Below are 9480 nucleotides of genomic sequence, written 5' to 3' on the forward strand. Positions count from 1 at the left end.
TGTCCGTGGCTCACATTACCACTATGGTGATTCCCCCGATCCAGGCGGCCACCTGGGACCACATGGGTATCCAGGGGCTGTGCAGAACTGTCCCCACCACCACCACCCCCAGCAGCACTCAGGAGAAATGCCCTTGCCCCTTGCCTGCAGCAGCACTTGGAAGAGTGGGCCCTGTGCCTCGCCAGAGCAGCACAGTGGAGCTGGCCCTGGTGGCAGGGGCACAGGTGAGCTGACCCCCGAGGATGAACGTAAAACTGGCCCCACCACTTGTCTGCCATAAGGTGGAGAGGGCACGGTAATGATATCCTCCCCCACCGTCCCCCTCCCCTTGCTGCCTGTGGTAGTGGAAAGAGCTGGCCTGCTGTCGTGAAAGTGGGAGGACAGGCTCTTCACCTTGCCTGGGCGGCACAGTAGAACTGGCCTTAATGGAGGGGGGAGGGGGCACTGGTGAGCTGCCCAAGGGTGTGGGTGCAGGAGAGCTGACGTGGCCCCTCATTGGCTGCAACACTTGGGAGAATGGGCCTCACACCTTATGGGCAGCATAGTGGAGCTGCTCTGGAGGCCTGGGTGTGGATGAACTAGCCCCTGGGCAGAGAGTAGGAGAGCTGCCCCTGCCAATGGCAGCCACTGGGTGGCCTAGCTGGCACAGCGCTGGAAAGCGTGCCCTGGTAGTTCGGATAAGGTATAGCCAGACGGCTGGCCAGCTCAGCTACCACCCTGGTGCAGACCCAGGGCTTTGAGTTGGCCCACGCCAAAATCTACATCATCTATCAACTGTTGGAGCACATGAAAGGCTGGTCCTGCAGATCCAAAGCCACAGGATCTCCATGACACAAGGCAATAACTGGGAGGAGTCCGGATGAGGATCCAATATTGATGATGTCACGGAAGTCACAGACCTCGAACCAGACCAACAACTTACTACCATGAACATTCACAAGTGAAGATGTGTGGACAGAGGGGTGTACTGTGGGACACACTGTGACACACTATAGCTTCCACAAGATTCTTTGTTATGGGTTGGGTTTTTGGTTTGGTTTGGTTTGGTTTGGTTTGGTTTTTGTTTGTGTGTTTTTTATTTTAGGGGGGAGGTTGCAAGGGCAGAGGGCAGATATGAGGGGACAGGGAGATGAGTGGGACTGGGTGCATGCTGTCAAACTCACAAAGAAGAAAACATTTTTAAAAGAGAGAGGATGTAGAGGTCCCTGCAAGACATCGAGAAGGGGGTGTCTTACAGGTAGGCCATGGTGAGGCTCTAAAACCCAGGAAAGATGTCAAGAATGGAGGTCTGTCTTAGGAGTCTCCCCCCAAAAAGGACACACTTCCAACTTCAAGTCCACTCACCCATTAACACATGAACTCTCTAGGGTCAGTTTCCAACCATGAACCACTGACAGCTGTTCCACGACTCCCCTAAGGGAAGCTGGATAGAGGCTGTCTTAGGGTTTTACTGCTGTGAACAGACACCATGACCAATGCAAGTCTTATAAGAACAACATTTAATTGGGGCTGGTTTCCAGGTTCAGAGGTTGAGTCCATTATCAAGGCAGGAACATGGCAGCATCCAGGCAAGCATGGTGCAGGCAGAGCTGAGAGTTCTACATCTTCATCTGAAGGCTGCTAGCAGAATACTGACTTCCACGCAACTAGGATGAGGGTCTTAAAGCCCACGCCCACAGTGACACACCTATTCCAACAGGACCACACCTTCTTAATAGTGCCTGGGCCAAGCACATACAAACCAAAACAGGGGTTGAGACCAAAGGACTTTGAGTTTTTTTTTTTTTTTGATTTTATTTATTTATTTATTATATGTAAGTACACTGTAGCTGTCTTCAGACACTCCAGAAGAGGGCGCCAGATCTCGTTACAGATGGTTGTGAGCCACCATGTGGTTGCTGGGAATTGAACTCTGGACCTTCGGAAGAGCAGTCGGGTGCTCTTACCCACTGAGCCATCTCACCAGCCCGGACTTTGAGTTTTAAAAAGAATTAAATATAATAGGCCAGCCAGGAGACAGCCAAGTCTGGTGGAAGGATGACTGCCTACATGCCTGTCTCTCTCCAGCATCCAGAGAACGTGGGCCAGTGAGGAGCTCCAGCTATGCCTTCAGCATGTCCATGAGTCCACTCTACAAAGAACTCACCATGCTTTCGTAGCCAGCCTAGACTTCATAGCCTCCAAAAGTAAAGTATTAGTAAAAAGCCAATGACCTAGCCACCTATTACCCATTCGTGCTTTGGAGTAAATTATATTCATCACCTGCCTTGTGAAGTTTAGGTTTACTTTCTTTTTCTTTTTTTTTTTAAGATGTATTTACTTATTTAATATTTGTTTGTTTGTTTGTTTTATGTATGTGAGTACGCTGTAGCTGTACAGATGGCTGTGAGCCTTCATGTGGTTGTTGGGAATTGAATTTAGTACCTCTTCTCTCTCCAGTCGGCCCCACACGCTTCTGCCCAAAAATTTATTTATTATTGTAAATAAGGACACTGTTGCTGTCTTCAGACACACCAGAAGAGGGCATCTGATCCCATTACAGATAGTTGCAGGCCATCATGTGGTTGCTGGGATTTGAACTCAGGACCTTCGGAAGAGCAGTCCGTGCTCTTACCTGCTGAGCCATCTTGCCAACCCTCTCTTTCTCTTTTCTTTTTTCTTTTTTCTTTTTGTTGTTTTGTTTTGTTTTTGAGATAGGGTTTCTATGCATACCCCTAGCTGTCCTGGAACTCACTCTGTAGACCAGGCTAGCCTCAGCTGACAGAGATCCACCTGCCTCTCTGCCTCTCAAGTGCTGGGATTAAAGGCCTGGGTCACCAACATCCAGCTTCTTTTCTTCTTTAGTGATGTGAATAATTGACCTCAGGGTCTCCTGCATGCTAGGCCCCACTCTGGCCCACACTGCTGCTCTGTAGCAGGCCCAGGAACTACTATTGTGGGCAGGGTTAGATTGAACACCAGGTAGTGGGGGGACCCAGACCTGTGCCCGTTACCACAGAATTCTTCTGTCTGCCTGTGTGCTTATGTGTACTGTAGTTCAGGCAGAATATTTGAAGGTGAGATTTTGAGCCTCACAACTTCTTGAAAGGATACGTTTGGGTACACAGTGTCCCCTAGCAGGCTTGGTCCACAGCCAGTGGTGTTACTGGGGATCAGGAAGGAATAACTTATCAATGGGTGCCACCACTGATAAGTTCATGTGGTAGTTTGAATATGCTTGGCCCAGGGAGTGGCACTATTAGGAGGTGTGACTTTGTTGGATTAGGTGTGTCACTGTGGGTGTGGGCTTTAAGACCCTTCTCCTAACTGCCTAGAAGTCAGTATTCTCCTAGCGGCCTTCAGATGAAGATGTAGAACTCTCAGCTCCTCCTGCACCATCCCTGCCTGGATGCTGCCATGTTCCCGCCTTGATGATAATGGACTGAACCTGTGAACCTGTAAGCCAGCCCCAATTAAATGTTGTCCTTATAAAAATCACCTTGGTCATGGTGTCTGCTCACAGCAGTAAAACCCTAAGACAGTTCCTGAATGAGCTATCAGGAAGTGGGGCCTATTTGGAAAAAGCAGACCACTTAGGGCGGAGTCCATCCGTTGTTCCTTCCCTCTCCTTCCTGGATATCATGATGTGAAGTTCACTTACACCACCACCAGGATGGTCTACCTCACTACAGGCCCCCAGCAATGGAGCAAGCCAACCACAGGCAGTAACCAGGGGCCAAAACAAACCCGGTAGGCCCTGCACTCAGGCTAGGGGGAATGGGGTTAAAGTGTCTGTCTTGGTTTGGCTGAAAGCAGGGTATGAAGAGTCACAGGCAGAGAGCACCACTGTGCGAGGCAGGGGAGGTGACTTCTCTTGGGATCCACACTTAAATGATAGAATTATTTGGAGCATGGGGGGGTCCAGGAGGAAGGGGGCACTTTCTCAGCTTGAGACCCAGGCCCCGAGGAGAAAGAACTCTTCCAGCCCTACACAGAATGGTCGACTCCAGCATCTGAGCCACCTCTGGAGTTTGTAGTCCCATGTCATTCTCTTCCTCTCACTCACCTGGAGCCCCTGTAGTCAGCCTTTATTCTTCTTCATGGTGCATCTCTGAAGCTCTGGCTTCCGACAACTGAAATGACAAATTAGATTTGTCACTTCACAGAAGTGATGCTTCCCACTGAGACCTACAGAATGAGTGAGAATTGGACAGACAGGAAAGGTAACTGAGGATGTTCAGGTAGGCGTGGGGGTGGGGAGGAGAGTGAGGAGAGATGTGTTAGATACCAGGAGGAAATGGGGGTGAAGGGGTATAAATAAAGGGACAGCCAGATGTGGTGCTGGAGACAGACGCAGCTAACTGCAGCCTATCACAAGGGTGGGTTCGGGTCCAATGGCAGATCCAGGTGAGGCTTTGCAGTGACCTTGGGGTACTCAGAGGAGGCCACCAGAGCGCTTCAGAAAAGTTTTCAGATTTTCTCCCAGAACACCATAGTATGCAGGCTTGTAATTCCAGCCCTTGGGAAGCTGGGACAGGAGGACCACAGCACGCTGAAGCAAGCCTGGGCCCCAGGGAGAAAGGGGTGTGGCTGTAGTTCATCCCTACAGGATTCTTGGTTTGTTCTGGAGACAGGAATTTATTCTGTAGCTTAGGCTGCCCTGGAACTTTCTGTGTAGGTCAGGCTGGCCTGGAACTCACAGCAATCCTCCTGCCTCAGCCTCCCAAGTAATAGGATTACAAGTATGAAGCTGGGTGGTGGGGACGGCTGCGGGGGGGGGGGGGGAGGGGGGGCTGCAGCGGCGGCAGTTGCAGAGCACCCCTTCAATCTCAGCACTCAGGAGGCAGAGGCAGGTAGATCTCTTGAGTTCAAGGCCAGCCTGATTCACAGAGCAAGTCTGAGGACAGCCAGGACTACACAGAGGAAGAAACGCTGTCTCAAAAAAACAAAACACTGAACAGACAAACGAACGAAAACAAGTATGAGGTATGAGCCAACATACTCAGCCTTGCATTTATTTATTTATTTTTAAACAAAACCTGAAACCATGAGCCAAGTTGGTTAGCATGAGCTGAGGAGCAGGACTGGATGCTGAAAGTGAGGGTATCAACGCAGAGTGCAGAGTCCGTTTAGGTGAGCCCCAGGGCCCAGGTCACTGCCTCTGCTCATCACTGCGCCTCTGTTCAGGACACAGGCAGGTCTGGAAGGAGCCTAGCTTGGGAGCACCTGCCTGGAGTACCTGCCTGCTCTGTGCACAATGCATGATGCTCTTGGTTCCCTACACCACAAAAGGGAATGGGGTTGAGAAGAAAGGGGATGGGGGTCGGGAGGGAGGAGGAGGGAGGAGGAGGGAGGAGGAGGAGGGAGGGAGCCAGGCCCAGCAGCAGAGAGAAGGGTGGGAAGCTGAGGTGCTCCCTGCTGAAAACCATGCAGATCCTCACAGGGAATGCCCAGCCTCCTCTCCAGGTCCTTGCAGGTTGGGACCTGCTGTGGTGGTTTGATAAGAAATGGCTCCCATAGGCTCTTATATTTGAATGCTTAGTCACCAGGGAGTGATACCATTTAGCAGGGCTCAGGAGGGGTAGCCTTGTTGGAGCAGTGTGGCACTGGGAGGTGAGCTTTGGGGTTTCAAAAGCCTATGCCAGCCCCCCACACACACACACACACATACACATACACAAAAGGATTAGCTCTCAACTCCTTCCCCAGCACACAACCTGCCTGCCTGCTCCCGTACCATGCTCTCTGCCACCAAACTCCCTGCCACCGTGCTCCCTGCGTGATCATCATGTACTGAGCCTCTGAAACCCTCAGCCAGCCCCCAATTGATTTGGTCATGGTGTCTCTTCACATCAATGGAACAACGTCTAAGATTCCAGCCAACCTGCCAAGGAACCAGAACTGATTAAGGTTTTTTTTAAAAGATTTATTTATTTTATTATATCTAAGTACACTGTAGCTGTCTTCAGACACTCCAGAAGATGGAGTCAGATCTCATTATGGGTGGTCGTGAGCCACCATGTGGTTCCTGGGACCTTCAGAAGAGCAGTCAGTGTTCTTAACCACTGAACCATCTTTCCAGCCCCTGATTAAGATTTTAAATGTCTCTGTCATTTTCTATGGCAGGAAGAGAGGGAAGGCTCACAGGGCAGTAACGGAACAATCACAATCTACAGTCCTTAGCACACTGATAACCCCACCCCAGTAGAAGAGGGCACTTCTGACACTAGGAAATGAGAGAACAGAACTCAGGCACTTAGCAGGAGATGGAAGGCAGACATTATAGTTCTAGGTCAACAAATGTCAAGAAGGGCTGTTTGAAAGCTCTCTGTTCCGGATTTAAACATAACATGTTAGGTACCCACTAATCTACTCAAATGTAGGGCTGTCTTGTGAAAGGGGACACGCGGCCTTGCTCCTCAGAGAACTGAGAAAATAACAGAAGGGAATATCCTAATGCCCCTGCCTCCACACCTGCTAGGCTGCCTCTCCCAAAAAATATTGTGTCCATGTGTCTGTCCAAGGCCAAGTGTCCCTCTACCCCCAGATCTTATATCTTTTTTTTTTTTTTTTTTTTTTTTTTTTTTTTTTTTTTTGGTTTTTCGAGACAGGGTTTCTCTGTATAGCCCTGGCTGTCCTGGAACTCACTTTGTAGCCCAGGCTGGCCTCGAACTCAGAAATCCGCCTGCCTCTGCCTCCCGAGTGCTGGGATTAAAAGCGTGCGCCACCACGCCCGGCTCAGATCTTATATCTTATGTCAAACTGTTCCCTCTTTTATTTGCATCGTCAAAATTTCTTTTTTTTTTTCATCAAAATTTCTAAGCCAATTAAATAACTTCTATTAGAAAATGTTATAGTGGACTGAAGAGATGATCAGCGGTTAAGAGCGCTGGCTATTCTTCCAGAGGACCCAGCTTCAATTCCCAGCACCCACATGACAACTCACAACTGCCCATAACTCCCGTTCCAGGGACCAGGACACTCACATTCAGACATGCATGCAGGCAAAACACCAATGTCCATAAAATAAAAATAAATAAAAATTTTAAGATAGAGAAAAAGAGAAGACATAGTCTACATGCTCTTTAAAAGAAGAAAACGCTACAGAATACCCCGTGTTAAGAGCACACAGAGCCCCTTGGGAACACACTTGAAACAATTGCATCACAGTGAGCACAGCGGCTCACACCACCAGCATCTCTCCGTGCTTATATTGCTTGGCCTCAACATAAAATTTCATCATGTGAAACCTTCCTCCATTAGAAACATCCACTTCACTTGGTCCCTAAGTAACTCATTTTTCTTACCTCATACCACACTTCAGTGTACTCTCCTCTCCTCAAGCCTCCTCTCCCTCCAACCCTCTGGGTAATGGAGGGCTCTGTAATCCAGCTCCCCTCTGCTCCACATTTACATCTTGGTGTATCTAATCCCATAGTTTGCTTTAAAAGCATTCGAGACTGGTGAGATGGCTCAGCAGTTAAGAGCACTAGCTGCTCTTCCAGAGTTCAATATCCAGCAACTACACGGTGGTTCACGACCATCTATGAAGGGATCTAACGCCCTCTTCTGACATGCAGGTGTACATGCAGAGAGGGCATTCGTACATTTAAAAAAATTCACATCCATTAATAATTTTCAAAATTAGGTTTCTGCCCAAGCTTCTTGTTCTGTCTGTTATTTTTGTCTTGGTGGGAAGGGGCATTGCTGGGGAATTAAAGCCAGGGTTTTACACCTTCTAAGCATGGTCTCCACCGTCAGCCCTCCGTCTTCCCTACACCGTATGGTTACACAATCCCGATTGCCATTCCCATCGCCAATACATCCTCCCTATATCTAACATCTAATATTCCTCCCAACAAACTGCTTCTTGCACAGGCTTCCCCATTTCTCCGTCCGAGTACACAGAAATCCTGTCTAGATATATTCAGGCCAAGAATGTTGTCATTGGCCAGAAGTCCTCCATTTCTCTCACACTGAACATCTATCCACAGCAGCAGAAAAAAAGAAAAGAAAAATGTTTTCAAACTATATCCAGACTTTAGCCAGATGTGGAAGGCAAAACAAAAGGAGCCTGACAAGTTTGAGGACAGCCTCAAACTTCTCAGAGGGAGTTCCAACCCAGCTAAGTCTCCATGGCAGTTCTCCCAACACTCATCCCTCCTCTTCCCTCCCCACCTCCTTTCCCACCCTGCTCCATCCCTCCCTCTATCCCTGTGACTATTTAATTTCCTCTTCTCAGTGAGATTCAAACATCCTTTCCTGGGCTCTTTTTGTTACTTAGATTCTTTGGGTCTGTGGATTGTAGAATGGTTATCCTGTACTCTATCTATGGCTATAATCTACTTATAAGTGAGATACCATGTTTGTTTTTCTGAGTGTATTATCTCACTCAGATGATCTTTTCTAGTTCCGTGTGTGTGTGTGTGTGTGTGTATTTATATGTTTTATATGTTTATGTTATATATTTATGCTTTATATATATGTATATGTGTGAGTATCTGCAACTCGATGAATATATATTCATCTCACTTGATTATAACAGCTGCTCTTTAACTTTTGTTTGTGTCTGTTTCTCGAGGCAGAGTTTCTCTTTGTACCTTTGGCTGTCCTGGAACTCACTTTGTAGACCAGGTTGGCCACTAACTCAAAGTCCTTCTGCCTCCCAAGGGCTGGGATTGAAGGCTTATGCCACCATCGCATTGCACCCTTTAACATTCATTTGGTTTATTGATGTAGTTCTTGTGAAAGACCATAGTGCAAGGGCTAAGAAATAGCCAGTAGATTTAGCCTAGTGGAAGTCATTGGCAACCTTCACTAAGTTGCTGTCACTTAAGTGGGAGGTAGGCTGAGCTGCATCCTGACTGGCGTGACTCTGTAGTGACTCCTGTAAACTCCTCCTTAATTCCCCGCAATAACTCGCAACGAAAATCCTCATGCGGAGCCTTTCCATCTGTTATTTCCTCCAGTCGAACCACCCTTCCTCCAATCACATGTTCCTGTTTCTTTAGAATTCAGATGCCCAGGGCTACACAGAGAAACCCTGTCTCGAAAAAAATCAAAAAAAAAAAAAAAAAGAATTCAGATGCCTGTAAAATGAGTTTCTGATATATTAAGCTATCTTAAATGGTAGCCCTCCCTTCCATCTCTCTACTTTTCGATATTTGCCTTGACTGTGTCACTATCTGAATGTTTCCGTTTACTTGACTTCTCCCCACCCTCGACAGCTCTGTGAGGACAGGGTTTTGTTTTGATACCACTGCCACTTCAGACAGCAGCGTCTGACAATCGGTAAACACCTGTACGATTCAGATAGTCGGACTGGAACGCAGGGGCTACCACCCGAACGTGCGCGCACACTCAACTTCAGCATTTGCGCTCTAGAGCGACCCCGCGTTCTAGCGCCTCCGAACCGAACGCCCCTTTCTTAGGAGACATACGGTAGGGCTTCCGCCCGGGTTCAACCCTCACTCAAATCCCGGGAAGGAGGGGCGGAGGGTT

The sequence above is a fragment of the Mus caroli genome, unplaced genomic scaffold (genome assembly GCF_978045245.1).
Source record: "Mus caroli unplaced genomic scaffold, Mus_caroli_1 scaffold_9, whole genome shotgun sequence".
Classification (NCBI taxonomy): domain Eukaryota; kingdom Metazoa; phylum Chordata; class Mammalia; order Rodentia; family Muridae; genus Mus; species Mus caroli.